Below are 13,463 nucleotides of genomic sequence, written 5' to 3' on the forward strand. Positions count from 1 at the left end.
ATTGAGAGAGAACGAACTTTCTGATTCTAAGGTTATTTTTTACATAGGAAGCAATCTGTTTGAGTAATTCAAGGTTTTCTCTCAAGTTTCCAATTGTGCAACTATATTCAGGTGAGGAAGTTCAGAATTGTTTCATAACATGGAAATGACCTAAATATCAGTAAAAGACAATGAAGATGTAGTTAAGGTCAAATTCTGATCAAAATCACTCAGTAAAAACTCAAATTTCGCCATAATTTCATAAGGCAAATCATATATTTTGGATGGAAAAAGGTTTTTCATCATTGAGCAGAGATATTTCAAGATCAGTTACAAGTAATGATGAAAACAAAATCAAATCAAAGGGGTGGAAAGATGAAAGAGGTTTTTCAGTTGCAGGAGATTAAATTTCAAGTGGATAGATGTCAGTTGCATAACAAATTCGAGAATTCACTTCTTGCTATATCTTTCTTTCATCCATTCATTGTAAGGGTTGGAAAATATTGAAAAGTTTCGCTGGAATGAAAACACTTAGTAGAATTGGCTCTGGAATTGGTGAAACCTGCATGGAAGATCTGGGATGTGTTGGTTCCAGACCATGAAGCTTTCCTTTGGTTGTGATACCCCTTTCCCATCCCATCAGTTTCTCATTCTCGCCATTTTCTCTCTTGTATGACAGCACTTGCTCATTGTATAGTCTGGTTTATTAGGTTCTTTGTGAGTTAATTTCATGCATTTTTATGTATTGTTTCAAGGAAATTAATACAAGGAATAGCAAGTGTTTAGTTTTAGTTTAAATCTTGTGTCCTTTCTTAGTTGAGCTATGATGTTTTATGGTCTTTGAACAAAGAGCCTAGATCATAAGTGCAATCCCTTAAGGTTGTATGTTGCTTCATTGTTGCTTGTAACTCAAGGAATTATGTAAATGCTTTAGAGATTCAACAGGGTTGTAGGTTTATTGAGGAGGATATCAGGTAAGAATGAGATTTAAGTTGAACATTGATGTCTATTTACAAGGTGAATGGATAGATCATATATCTAAATATATGAATAAGTATCAGATATCCAAAATGCATGAGGGAGATTCATGAATTGCCCAATGGATCAGGCACTGATCAACTACAGGATCATTAGTCTATTGTTTATACCTGGTTTTCATCCGCTTTCCCCACCCACATAAAATCAAATCAAAATTCAAATCATCTTTACATTTTATGTTGAAGAGTTAGAAGATTTTAACCCTCACTTAGCTTGTGAATATCATAGAGTTTCAATTTGCTATTGTAGATCTGTGTTATTACATGAGTTAATAGGAGAAATAAGGGTTTTATCTGCTTTATATTAGATTTAGTATATGCTTTGATAACTGGTACCATATAAAGAATCTATAGGTCCACCCGCCTAGGTTTTGCAAAGCCTGAAGAAGAAGAAGGGTCTAGCCTTAGAGTTGGCCCAAAACTGTAGTCAAGTGTATCCGTCATAGGAATTTACTAGCCTTAGATGCATCTATCTAGTTTCTTGGTCATTTTCAAAACTATTAAATTAGGAGCCAACACTAACCATAACTTATTACATTGGCTATGAATAGAGTAGCATTCAAGCCTACAAAGTTACATATGTAATCCTATGATTGTCTTCAAATTTTAGTAGGAACTATTTGTTTAATAGTCATGGCATTACCATGCATTCTTGGAATACTCAAATGAAGAGTGGGTAGATCACTAAATCTTTAAATGCCTAAGATGTGTTTTAAATTTCATCTTACAATCTTACTCTTACTTAATTACATTGAATTAAATTGTAAATTTTTGATGGGAAAAACCTCATACTTAGTAGCGTAGAATGAAGTTTATTTACTAAGTGAAACACTTGTTCAACAAGCATGATTAATTACACGCCTATGTCTAAGTAGTGTAAAGTGAGAATTTGAGCTTTGTTCATTTTTCAATTTTGATTTTATTATGCAAGATTTACATAATTATATTTGAAATGTATCTTTGCACTATGATGCAATTCCCTTGATTGAGATTGCAAATTCCTTTATCTATTGATATAGTACATTAAAACCACATGTGAATAAGTCGGCAATATTTTTACTTTTTTTTAATAGCTGAATTTATATGAGTTATTTATATCTATTTGCTTAAGATGTTCCTTAACTTCTTTATTCATTATTGCCCTTGTTTGATTTATAAACAAATTACATTTTAATGGTATGTTAGAAATGACACCCTGCTTAATGGCATGGACTAAATGTATGCATTAAGTTTTTTTTTTTTTTTAGCAAGCATGTTTAATTGTATGCCTATATGTTGGTAGTGCATAGTGGAAATTTGAATGTAATAGAAAGGAGAATTGTACATGTTGATCAAGGAATGTTGATGATTCTCGTTCATACTTTGATTTGGCTATTCATTATATTAGTGAATTATTTCATTTAACCACATAATTCCATTACTTCTCTGAGTTTTACTTGTTTAGACCTCCTCAATGCTAGGCTAGGTATCTTTCATGCTAGGAAAGATTTCGGGAAACTTAATAGCTTTTTGGTAGAGTGATAAAGAACTCCTACAATATTCTCACCCTTATGTTTTCTAAGAAGGTTCTGGGGCTCCTTTTAGCTTGGTCATTCTATTCAAACCATCTCAATACTCTATTATTCATGTATCTAGTATCTGGTATTTGGTATTTGGTATATGGTATTTGATATTAGTATTTCCTTTAAATAATGATAGTTAATTAATGTTGACTAGTAAATATTCAAATGACCTTGACTCTTATAGACTTTGACTTCCACATTTTATGGTGAATGTTGATGTGGAATTGGTTTTGCAAGGGCAATCATTACATATGGTATCAGAGCTAATGGTTCCACATTCGACCCTTGAGTTCACTATGCTAGACACACAACTACAAGTCAACTAGCTTACTTTATGTTGTATGAATTGATGACATGGGTTGCATGTTATATCTCTCAATTATGAATACTTTTGACATAGAAGGATATGATGCTCCTTATGCATGTCATGATTTTGAGTTAAAATTGCATTCCTTTAAAGATTTTCAAAATCGAAAGTTTATGGAATGATTGGTAAATTATGTACCTCATATGTTTATGATTATATTTGATTTAAATTATGTGATGGTATAATATGTTGGATACAATTGATGAATTGTGTATTGTCTTTGATATTACACAAATGTCATATCATTATCAGTCAGTGTATGTCAAGCTCACTCAAGCAGTGAAGATAGTTTTTTGTGTCTACCATGCATTCTTGAGTTTTCCAAGCTAAGAAGACAGTGTCTATCGAGTTCACTCAGGCATCAAAGGAATGTCTGGAGAAGATGAGTGTTAACCAAGCTCAATCGGTTAATAAAGGAAAATTTGGATGGAACTAGTGTTAATCGAGCTCACTCGATTACCAAATGTTCTTTGTGAGTTTGCAATGTTAACTGAGCTTTTGTTGGTTAACATAGGAAATTGTTTCTGAGTTAGTATCTATCAAGCTAGCTCAACTAACAAAGGATTTTCTTGTTTTGGCATATTAAGATTAATTGATTTATCTATTGGTTCTAGCCAACTGAGATGATGAATATTAATTATTTTAAGTTGTACTCTAGCAGACTTGACAATAGAAAAAATATAAGTATAAGGTCAAGTTGAGATTTAGAGTGTGTGTGCGGATGGAAGATTTAATGATGATAAGAAGAGGCAAATTAGAAGGATAAGGAAAATATCCTTGTGGAGAAAAAATAATATATTCAATCAGGAAGGATCAAGTAAAGCCAGAATTAAGATCTGTAATTAGCAATTCAGTTGCATTCAAATTAGGTCATCTCATTATTACTCTCTAACCATTGTACCAGTGATCTAAATCTCTTAACAAAGTTGGCTTAACAATTATTTGTAAATCCTCTAGCAAGGTGGCAGTTCTATTGAATTGTCTAAAGACCTCTAACAAGGACACTCCTAACAGGGTGATTAAATTCTCTAATAGGGTCACATCTAATAGTGTGTTTTGTAACCTTTAACAGGGTTGGTCCTAACAGAGCTCACTTTAGAAGAGTGAAAATAGTAACTAGTTACAATTGGTGGTTTTTCAAAATTGAGTTTCCATGTTAAAACATGGCATTAAATGTGTTCATGCTATTTTCTTTTATGTGTTTGTAACTAAGTTAAAGTAATGGTAATTACAGATAACATGTAAAGATTTGCATAATCGAAACTTACTAAGTTACAATATTTTATGTATGCCAAGCTTCAACAATATTTAGTTCTCAGAGTTTATTTTTTACTAACATCTAAGGGATCTAGGATTTATTTTAGTGGTAACTAATTCACCCCTCCCCTCTCAGTTACTCCTCTTATATTTCCCACAATTGGTATCAGACCATTTGGTGCTTGCAGAGAAGGGTTCAAGGATCTAAGCTAAAGATAAGGATGTCTTACAGAAGAGAGATTTCTAAGCTGAACAGAGACAATTTTGCAACATGGCAAGGACTTATGAGGTTACATCTGGCTACTATTAGTGATTCAGGGTGAAAATATCTTGATGTTGAATACAAGGCTCCTACTGGAACATTATCAGTTGAAGATATTTCTAAAAAGAAGAATCATAACATCATGATGATTGATATTGCACCTGCTCTAAGTTACGCTAAATTTGATGAAGTTAAAGACTACAAAACAACTCATGAGAAATGGACCAAATTAAAAGACATTTATGCAAGAGATGACAATGTAAGAAGAGCTAAGGCTGAAAGTCTTAGAGATCATTTTGATCAGATGAAAATGAGAGAAGATGAGAGCATTGAAAAATATGTGGAAATAATCAAAGCAAGTGTAAGTGCAATCAAAGCATCTGGAGGAGACATTAAAGAAAAAATAGTTGTAAGCAAGGTACTTAGAACTCTTCTTTCTATTTATGCAATTAGAGTGTCTGCTATTCAATAAATGAGATGCGATCCAAATAATAAAATATCTTTGGATGCTCTAATTGGAAGATTGATAGCTTTTGAGTTAGATAACTTTGATAACCATGTTCCTAGTTCAAAAGTTATTGAGTCTACATTTCACTAGTAGAATTTTGAGAAATAAATGACTACATGACTAAAAAAATTTAGTCACGTGACTAAAAATTTTAGTCACATGACTAAAAATGATCAAATTCTACTAACTTTTGGCAGATCATAAGTATAAGTGACTAAATAAATGACTAATTTGGTCAATAGGTAAAATCACATGGTCAGACAAATAAAAATGATTAAATAAAAGACCAAATAAATGATTAAATAATTAATCACTAAATGAATGTTTTGAGCATATCCAATATAAACCATACCGACAATTTTATAGAAAAATATATATGGTCAAAATATCTAATTATGAATTATATTTACTTTTGTTGTCTTTTTTGTATTTATTCTCTATAGATTATACCATATAATATGTTATGAATAATGATAATCTCTCGTTTGCATAAATAAACCTCTTCAAAACTTAAATATAAGATATATATAAATACCAAAATATGCCAAGTCAATAAGAATGTATTATATGAAGTATATAGGTGGTAGATAAGGATATGATTGAGTCTTTTAAAGGCAATGAAAGCTTTGAGTAATTCATGATATTGGATCTATCTTAAAGTGAATAGTTTAAATAAGACGTCCTCTTCATATATCAATTATGATCTAAGTGTCGTCCTCTTCATATATCAATTATGACCTAAGTGCATGCTTCACAAGTGAGACATTTTAGTTTTATAAGTAATTAACAAAAAAAGTGGCCATAACAAATTTATGTAAAATATCTAAAAATATCACTTGTATTTCTAATGTTAAGCCTTCTAAAATAAGTGTTTGAAACAACTATAGCTAAATTATTGTCAACATCCTTCATTCCACTTGTAATGAAAAATGTAACAATTGTTGTGTTTCATTTGACAAATTTATTGACCAAGATATTTAGTAGGTTGAAGAGGGTTGTATTATAACTATTCGTCTTTTTAAAATAATTAAAGAAGATTAGAAGAAAAAAAAAGAAGGCCATTCCTTCAAGATAGGAATAATTATGAATTTTTTTATTTTTCTATGTATATTCTTTTTTGTATAGCTTGCATAACTTTTTTTTTTTAAAAGCTTAAGACTTTATCGTTTCCTTACAATCAATCTAATAATAATCATAGGAAACCTAGGTCCTATAGATGTTTTTTAATATCTAAAATTATCTCTCATTAACCGTACAAAATATGGATGGAGCATTTCAATCTAAATTTGTAATGGAGTTTTTTAGGGCTTTCTCTAAATCAAAGGTGTACATGGAAGATTGTGTATCCGACAAAATGTTGTTTGTAATGGAGTTCAATGGGGCTTGCTTTAAGCAGAGGTGCATGTGGATGATAGGGTATCTGACAAAATGTGGAGGATTGGGTATTTGACAAGAGAACAAATTCATAATCTGTAAGCCTCTCGATCCTCTGTCTCTTCTTTTTCCTTCTCATAATTTTATTTTATATGTTTTTTTATGAAAAACTTGAATGAAATAATACACATGTCTAGCAGAAATATAAATTTTTAAGTGGAAGGTTTAGTGGGGTTTTAATGGAAAATATTAAAAAACACAAAAATCCACTGCCCACCTATAATTTGATAAGCACATGCAAGATTTGAGGGAGGTGGGTGTAGCTTATGCCTTATACTATTGTCAGTGTGGGAATGAAGGGATGAACTCACTTCCAGTGACAACCAGAAATTCTAATGGACAAATTTTTGGAATTGGATTCTCAGCCGACTACCAAGGGCATGAAGATAATATCTAGTCATGTGACTTGGTACTTCCATAGAGTGTCAGAATTTGTGGGCAAGCATGAATCCTTGGCTAATGATCAGGTGATTTGGAGATTGTAAAAGGTTTGAGTAATATTATCAAGAACAATAAACTAATTGAGAGAATATTTCTTGCATAAAACCCTAGGCAAGATTATAGTGTAGTGTACTTAGACTGGAGTTTATTTTCACTTATGCTAATGTAGTACTTTACTGAGTATATTTTTTGTTGAAGAGCATGGAATTCTCCTACATGCTCTAATATTTCACACCTAATAGAAGATCCACAAAATTGAATCTTTTGTTCCTCAGGGCGATGACCCCAAGTTGTACGTTCTTCCTTAGGGAATGAATATAATAAATATGTAGTAAATAAATTGTGTATTTCAAAAATATTCTTGTTGGATCCAATTTCTATAAGTATTACAGATTTTCCTATGAGATAAACATAATCCTTATCTTCTCTGGAGCATTATGGAAAAGTATTCAAAAAGAGAAACCATCAACTTAGCCCTAGAATAGAGCATTAAATACAAGCTTCTACTTAAAGAGAAGATCTGCTCACTTTTTGGACATGCAATATTTTGGGTGCACTCAGTTTTCCATTTATGCTCACTTGCATTATTATTCCCTCATATGAATGTAAATAAAGACTACACCTAAAATCCTAGCTTAATTTCAAATTTGTCTCTAATTACCAAAATTAGCATAATGATAGTAAAATCAAACTAATCAATATTGCCATCATATATAGGTAACCATGAGAATTCATGATGTAGGTATTCATATGACCACAACAACTAGAACCAAAATATAACATCAACAAAAAACTTGAGAAATTAACCAAAGCACAACTCTATTCAATATTCTAAATACTTTCTATGTACATGTGTAAAGCAATGATGCTGCAATGTGCATAAATTTTTTTTAATAAAATTAAAGGCCATCAAATAAAACCAAAATCGATCTTCATAACCTAGCAGCAAATAGAGATTCAAAAAAATTATTGTATATCAGATTATCTTTGATTTGTAACAATAGATCTTAGTTATTTTCCAGTAGGAAAACTTAGTTGAATACTCACCAAAGAAATACTAGCAATCCAATAAACTTTCATAAATGAATTTTGATATTAGCAATACATGTACTAATCAATAAAAATACAGAGGCTATTTGTAACTGACAAAAATATATCCTTCTTCAAAAATCTCCCCTGTTCTATTTGTAACTGAAATTATTTCCATCTTTCTAAAGGAAAAGTTATATTCAAATTTTAGTATCCGTTGTCACTACCATTAAATTCTATTTGAATGAATTATCTTTGTTTTCAATTTTCCCTCTATTTTTGTTAAAGTGTTTCCTTCTTTATCCCATATCATTGTTCTTCAATTTCCAAATAAGATGCTTGTAGTTTTGTTGCCAAGTAAGAGGACATATTTAGATTACATTCATTTTCTGTGGATTTTGGTAGAGAATTTCTAAGTGATAACTCTCAATTTTGGTAGATATTTACAGACTGATATAATATTAAATGTAGAAAATATTACATCTAACCATGATAGTTGGCTATGCTTGACAAAAGACAAAAACATTATAGAACCATGTCACAACAGTAATATTTTGATTCAACTGATAAGGTTATTGACTATTGTAATTATGGCATATGTAGGACTTAGAATTAGGAGAGAAGTAGGACAATGATATGATCTTTTTTTCATCAATATACTTAGTGATGGTCAGCTTTTAGTTGCCTCATGTTTCATCAGGAATTGATTGCTGATGAAATGAGTTCACAAATTCCAAGATCAGGGCTTGAAGTCATCTAGTTTGGTTTCACGAAGAACTAACAAATACAAATTTCTGCCTAATATCCTAGGAAAAAGATTTTTTGTATAGAACCAATGCTCAAAATATTTGAATCTCCAGATGCATTTGTTTATCTAGAGTGATACAAAGATCAAGATGCAGGAACTACTTCCACCATGCCATAAGTAGCTTCAAAATCTTCTACATCCACATGTGCTGGCTTGCTGGGATTTTTAAAAAAGCTCTTTTTTATCTTGTTACTTTGACTATTTTTTTGTTGTCTCACCACTCGAATGATGAAAATTGAAGAGTTTCATTCATGTGATACATTTTTATTTGCATGTTATTTCAGTCAGGCTACTAATTTTATCAATCCTCTTTCTCATCTTCTTCATGCCTGGATCCTCTTCTTCTACATCTAGATCCTCACTAGCATATAATCCTAATAATAAAAATAACATATGATTACATATGTAATGGTTGGGGTCTTATCATGAAATAAATTCATCCTACCTGCCTCATATATAAAAAAATATACAATATCTTATACTAAATTGGAGTCTGTATATCAAAAGTAGAACAGCCCTAAATGATGCATCATTTTTATTCTCCACTTGAACCTTCTAGAGAATTTCTGGTCTATCTGGCACCCATAGATAATGGTGAGGGTTTTATAGATTCTGGTGTTCTTATTCTCTGTTTATCATGGAATCTCATGCAAAAAAAATGTGGCCTTTCATACTGCGGTAATTGCTACCATTCATACTGCTAATTTCTTGTTTGTTGGCAAGGTTTTCCTATGAACAACGGTGATGAGGGTTTCTTAATGTTAGTGATCTTTTGTTTCTTCGGTCCTTTTGAGGTGCAAGTCACTCTATAGCTGGTCTTTTTCCTTTATTTGTTTCTGTGTAGACTTTTCTTTTGCTATTTCTTTTACTCTGCAAGATATATGATGAATGTGCACTTTGATTTCTTCTTCAAATCTGCCCGATGAGGGCTTGTATCCTTGATAAATATCATTCTCTATTTCTTCGTATATTAATATCTTGCAATCTCTTTATATGCAGTGACTTCTACTTTGTTAAAGATCAAATGATGAGGGTTTTACCATGATTTTTTGTACATGAGAACATTTTGACTTTGGCTCTTTATATTTGTATATACTCTACCATTGGGAATGCTTGAAAGCTCTGAATAACTGGCTATGCCATTGAAAGTGGGCTTCTTATCATGCTCCAGTTTATATTTGTTGTGGTAAGTATTAATTTGTTTGTTTCATATACTGATATCTCTCGGTTTCCATTGTGCTGAGCTTTGGCATGAAAAGCCATGATTACTGCTTACTGCTCAAATATGTGATGGATCTTTCATAGACATTTCATAAATGATCATATGGATAGTTTGATTTCTTTGTTACATTTTAGCACACCTGGGTAAAATTCACCATGGTTGTATGTGTTGTGACCTCTCCATTTATATATCTGTAGATATGTTATAACTTTGGGTAAGCTTTGCTACTTTTCTTGTGTTACAGGCTGGAAGCATGCATCTTTTCTATAATTTTAAATTTCTACAAATATGTCACGGCCTGAGTTGATTTGGGCTTTTGTGAATTTCTTACTGAAGCTCTCACTTTTATTTATGGTCTTATATGAATGTTTTGAAAGAGGATGCAGCTTGTCACAGATAAGACTTCCCTTGCATTATTTTTGCACTCTGTATGTTTTACTTCAAAATATTTGGTATTTTTCAATAATATCATGGGTTGAATTATATTCCTCTACTTGTATTGGGTACCTTTCCTGCTGAAAAAAATGAAACTCTGCCTCTCAAATGAATGGTGTGACTTGATACATATTGTTGAGCATACAAACAAAGCTCTATTTTAAAAATGCATTCCAAGTTTAAAAATTTGGAAAGAAAATTGATACATCATGTCTATATTTTTTTCTATTTCCTTGACAGATGATATGTAGAAAAATATATAAATTTGTCATCGCTTCTACATATCCAGTTGCGTATTCCTCTCCATTATTATCCACCATGACTGGAATGAATACTTTCATATTCGGTGTTGGTTGGTAAATAAGTAGAGACATCATCTCTGTAACTTTTGTAATTCGAGTATTAATAGCTACATGCATTTGTGTTCGAATAACGATCCCCTTATAATGTGTGACATTTCTTTACTGTATATTTGATTATCTTGACTCTTCAACAGCCATTGTTACTTCCACAGGCTTGACTTTGAAGGAATTTAATTTGCTTCTCTTTCTGTTCATAATCTTGTAGCTGCACAATGAAACAAAAATGTTACATAAAATATGCTATTCATATATAGATAGTTGATCTTTTGAAGATTATGCCCGCGCGGGCCCTAAATTGGCCTGTTCTGGAAAAAACCCAGATCGCTGATTTTCAAGAGTCCACCTTATTTTCTCAAAAAACTGGATGCAATAATGATTCTCATGATTTTTGTTTTTTTAATAAAAGACACAAAACCATGCTATGCTGATTTGATATATTATTGTCTGAATGCCTTTGCTACTTATCTACTATAGCCCTTAATTGTATTGAACATTTTGTGTTGAACTTATGGATTTCTTTTCAATACTAAAATTTTTCCTATGAAAATGGGATTTTTTCATTCCTTATGAAAATCTGGGTGATCTTTGCATTTCCTTGACTGCAATAGGCTGTAATGTCATCTTGATTTTGTATTTTATAGATATTGAAAAATTCATTGGTAATGTAGGCTCATATCTCAGCAAGAAATGAGACTCTTATGATTTCCCTTTGATGATCACAGTCTCTTGCTATTGAGTCCAATCTTTTAGCATTGCTCTTCATTATACATTTCAATGGCGATATGGTTGGAAACCTCTCATGATACATTTGATGAATGAAATACCAACTCCCTATTATTTCGTGCTCTAAATCACATCTGATTTACTTCTCCATGTAGCATGATTTATTTTTTTGACTATGACATAAAGATTCATATATTATTGATCATTGTTTTTATTAATGGTCCTTACTGAATCCCAAAATTGCTCATGGAATACTTATTGCTTCCTTCTTATTATTTGTTGCTCATTGTTGATTATGTCTTGGATCATCTTAAATTGGTCTTCATTGAATATGATCTCTTGTTAATATTTGATTTATTATTCTCATATACATGCACCTCTTTCATATCAGCATTTGATTCCATTTGACTTTGTTTTCTTGGCTTTAAAAAAACTGATATGTGTAAGTACAATATATTAATGTAGTAGCCAAATAGAAGGAATAGGCCAGATCTTTCATTCCTTAGTTCATTTATAACTAAAACCATTTTATTATCTTGTAGGTATTGGTAAAGGTGGAGCCATCCTTTCAATCAACTGCTTCTACTTTGTTCATCCACCATTCAATCCAAGCAATGACGGATCTCCTTATCCTCCTCTTGAATCCTATGTTTTAATGTTTTAATTGCATCTACCAATTTTATGAATCTGTCCATAGATTGTGTGGAATCCTTGCACTATGATTGATTCTAATGCAATGAAAGATATTAAATTGTAAAGAAATGTCTTGTAAATAAACTTTTGTAACCTCTTTTCCAATGAATATAACGATCTTTTTTAGCACTTGTACTTTCTTTATGGCTCAAACTCAAAAATAACACTCGACATTTTAAAAGTTTTGAATTGTATCAGTCTAGCATAGCTATGAAACTCTATACAAGTCTGCAAATTTTAGCATAATCCTAAAATTGGTAACACTTACATGTACTACTAAAATTGGTAACATTTACTATTATTTGACGCACTGATACTCTTTTCTAGATAATATAGAAGCATCTAGCAGCAATCCAACACGCCCTCCCCATTTAGGATTTATGTAGGGAGTTTGCATTTGATGTGGTGTGATGAAACCAAATTTAGATTCGGATGATTGAACTAGAGTTGCTCTTAAATATATTCATAAGGTATCCCTTTTATGAAAGTGAATTGCATCATTTAATTATGTAGTGCCTACCTCTAGTTCACATTTTTGTTTTTATTGCCAAACTCTTTTAGGCCAGTTTTATACTTGATGTTTAGTAACATTACTTTCAGATTATCAGATGTTGTTTTACACTCAATTTATTATATGATGAGATTACTTGGTACTCTATATTTCATGCATGGATGATGATTATTATTCAATGTTTTCAATTATCGATGATGATTAGTTAAATGGTTTATTATCACATGTGCTTTCTTATGGATACTTATCCCATATTGCATGTGTATGGTGTGCGTATTTGTTTTCTTTATGTATGGTGTTTCTGATGTGGTTAAGGAAGGGAGTCGTAGTCACCTGCTACTCGGGATCTACACAATGCACCACTTCCTGTCATTGTCTGTTTAGCTTAGAATATTGTGTCTGTACATGCGTGAATTTTATGCAGGTTGCAGGTACCGGGTATCAACTTCCCTGAATTGCCAGGATGAGCGTACCCTATTGCATTATCTCAATGGTAAGAGAGGGGAGATAAACTCTTAAGTCCAATTCCTAAACCCTTTAGCCAATTGTCCTAATTGATAATTAGGGCAAGTATCTGAGTTATGTACCCTCTGAATACATCAAATGATGTAATTTTGTGATTATAACCCTTTTTGTTTGATTTAGTATGTATTTTTTTATGATGGATTTTTGTATGTTGCTTTATGAGTCCTTGATGTATTTTCTATTAATTAAGTTTAATTAAAAAGATTAATTAATGATTAAATTAATAGAAAATTATTATGATATTTTAATATTTAATTATATTTAATTAATTAAGAAATTAATTAAATAAAAAGAATTAAATTTGAGAA

The 13,463-nt window shown here is 31.3% G+C and overlaps 1 long non-coding RNA gene across 1 annotated transcript; it reads left to right on the top strand.

The window, feature by feature from the left end:
- The first annotated feature begins 6,137 nt into the window (after positions 1–6,137).
- Positions 6,138–9,942, top strand: LOC149564884 (uncharacterized). The gene is made up of 2 exons (XR_016361461.1): positions 6,138–6,444; positions 9,684–9,942. It is a non-coding gene; the product is annotated as an uncharacterized LOC149564884 (long non-coding RNA).
- Positions 9,943–13,463: the final 3,521 nt, after the last annotated feature.

Source organism: Cupressus sempervirens, chromosome 3 (genome assembly GCF_028749045.1).
Source record: "Cupressus sempervirens isolate cs-2001-9-10 chromosome 3, ASM2874904v1, whole genome shotgun sequence".
In the NCBI taxonomy this organism is placed as follows: Eukaryota; Viridiplantae; Streptophyta; class Pinopsida; order Cupressales; family Cupressaceae; genus Cupressus; species Cupressus sempervirens.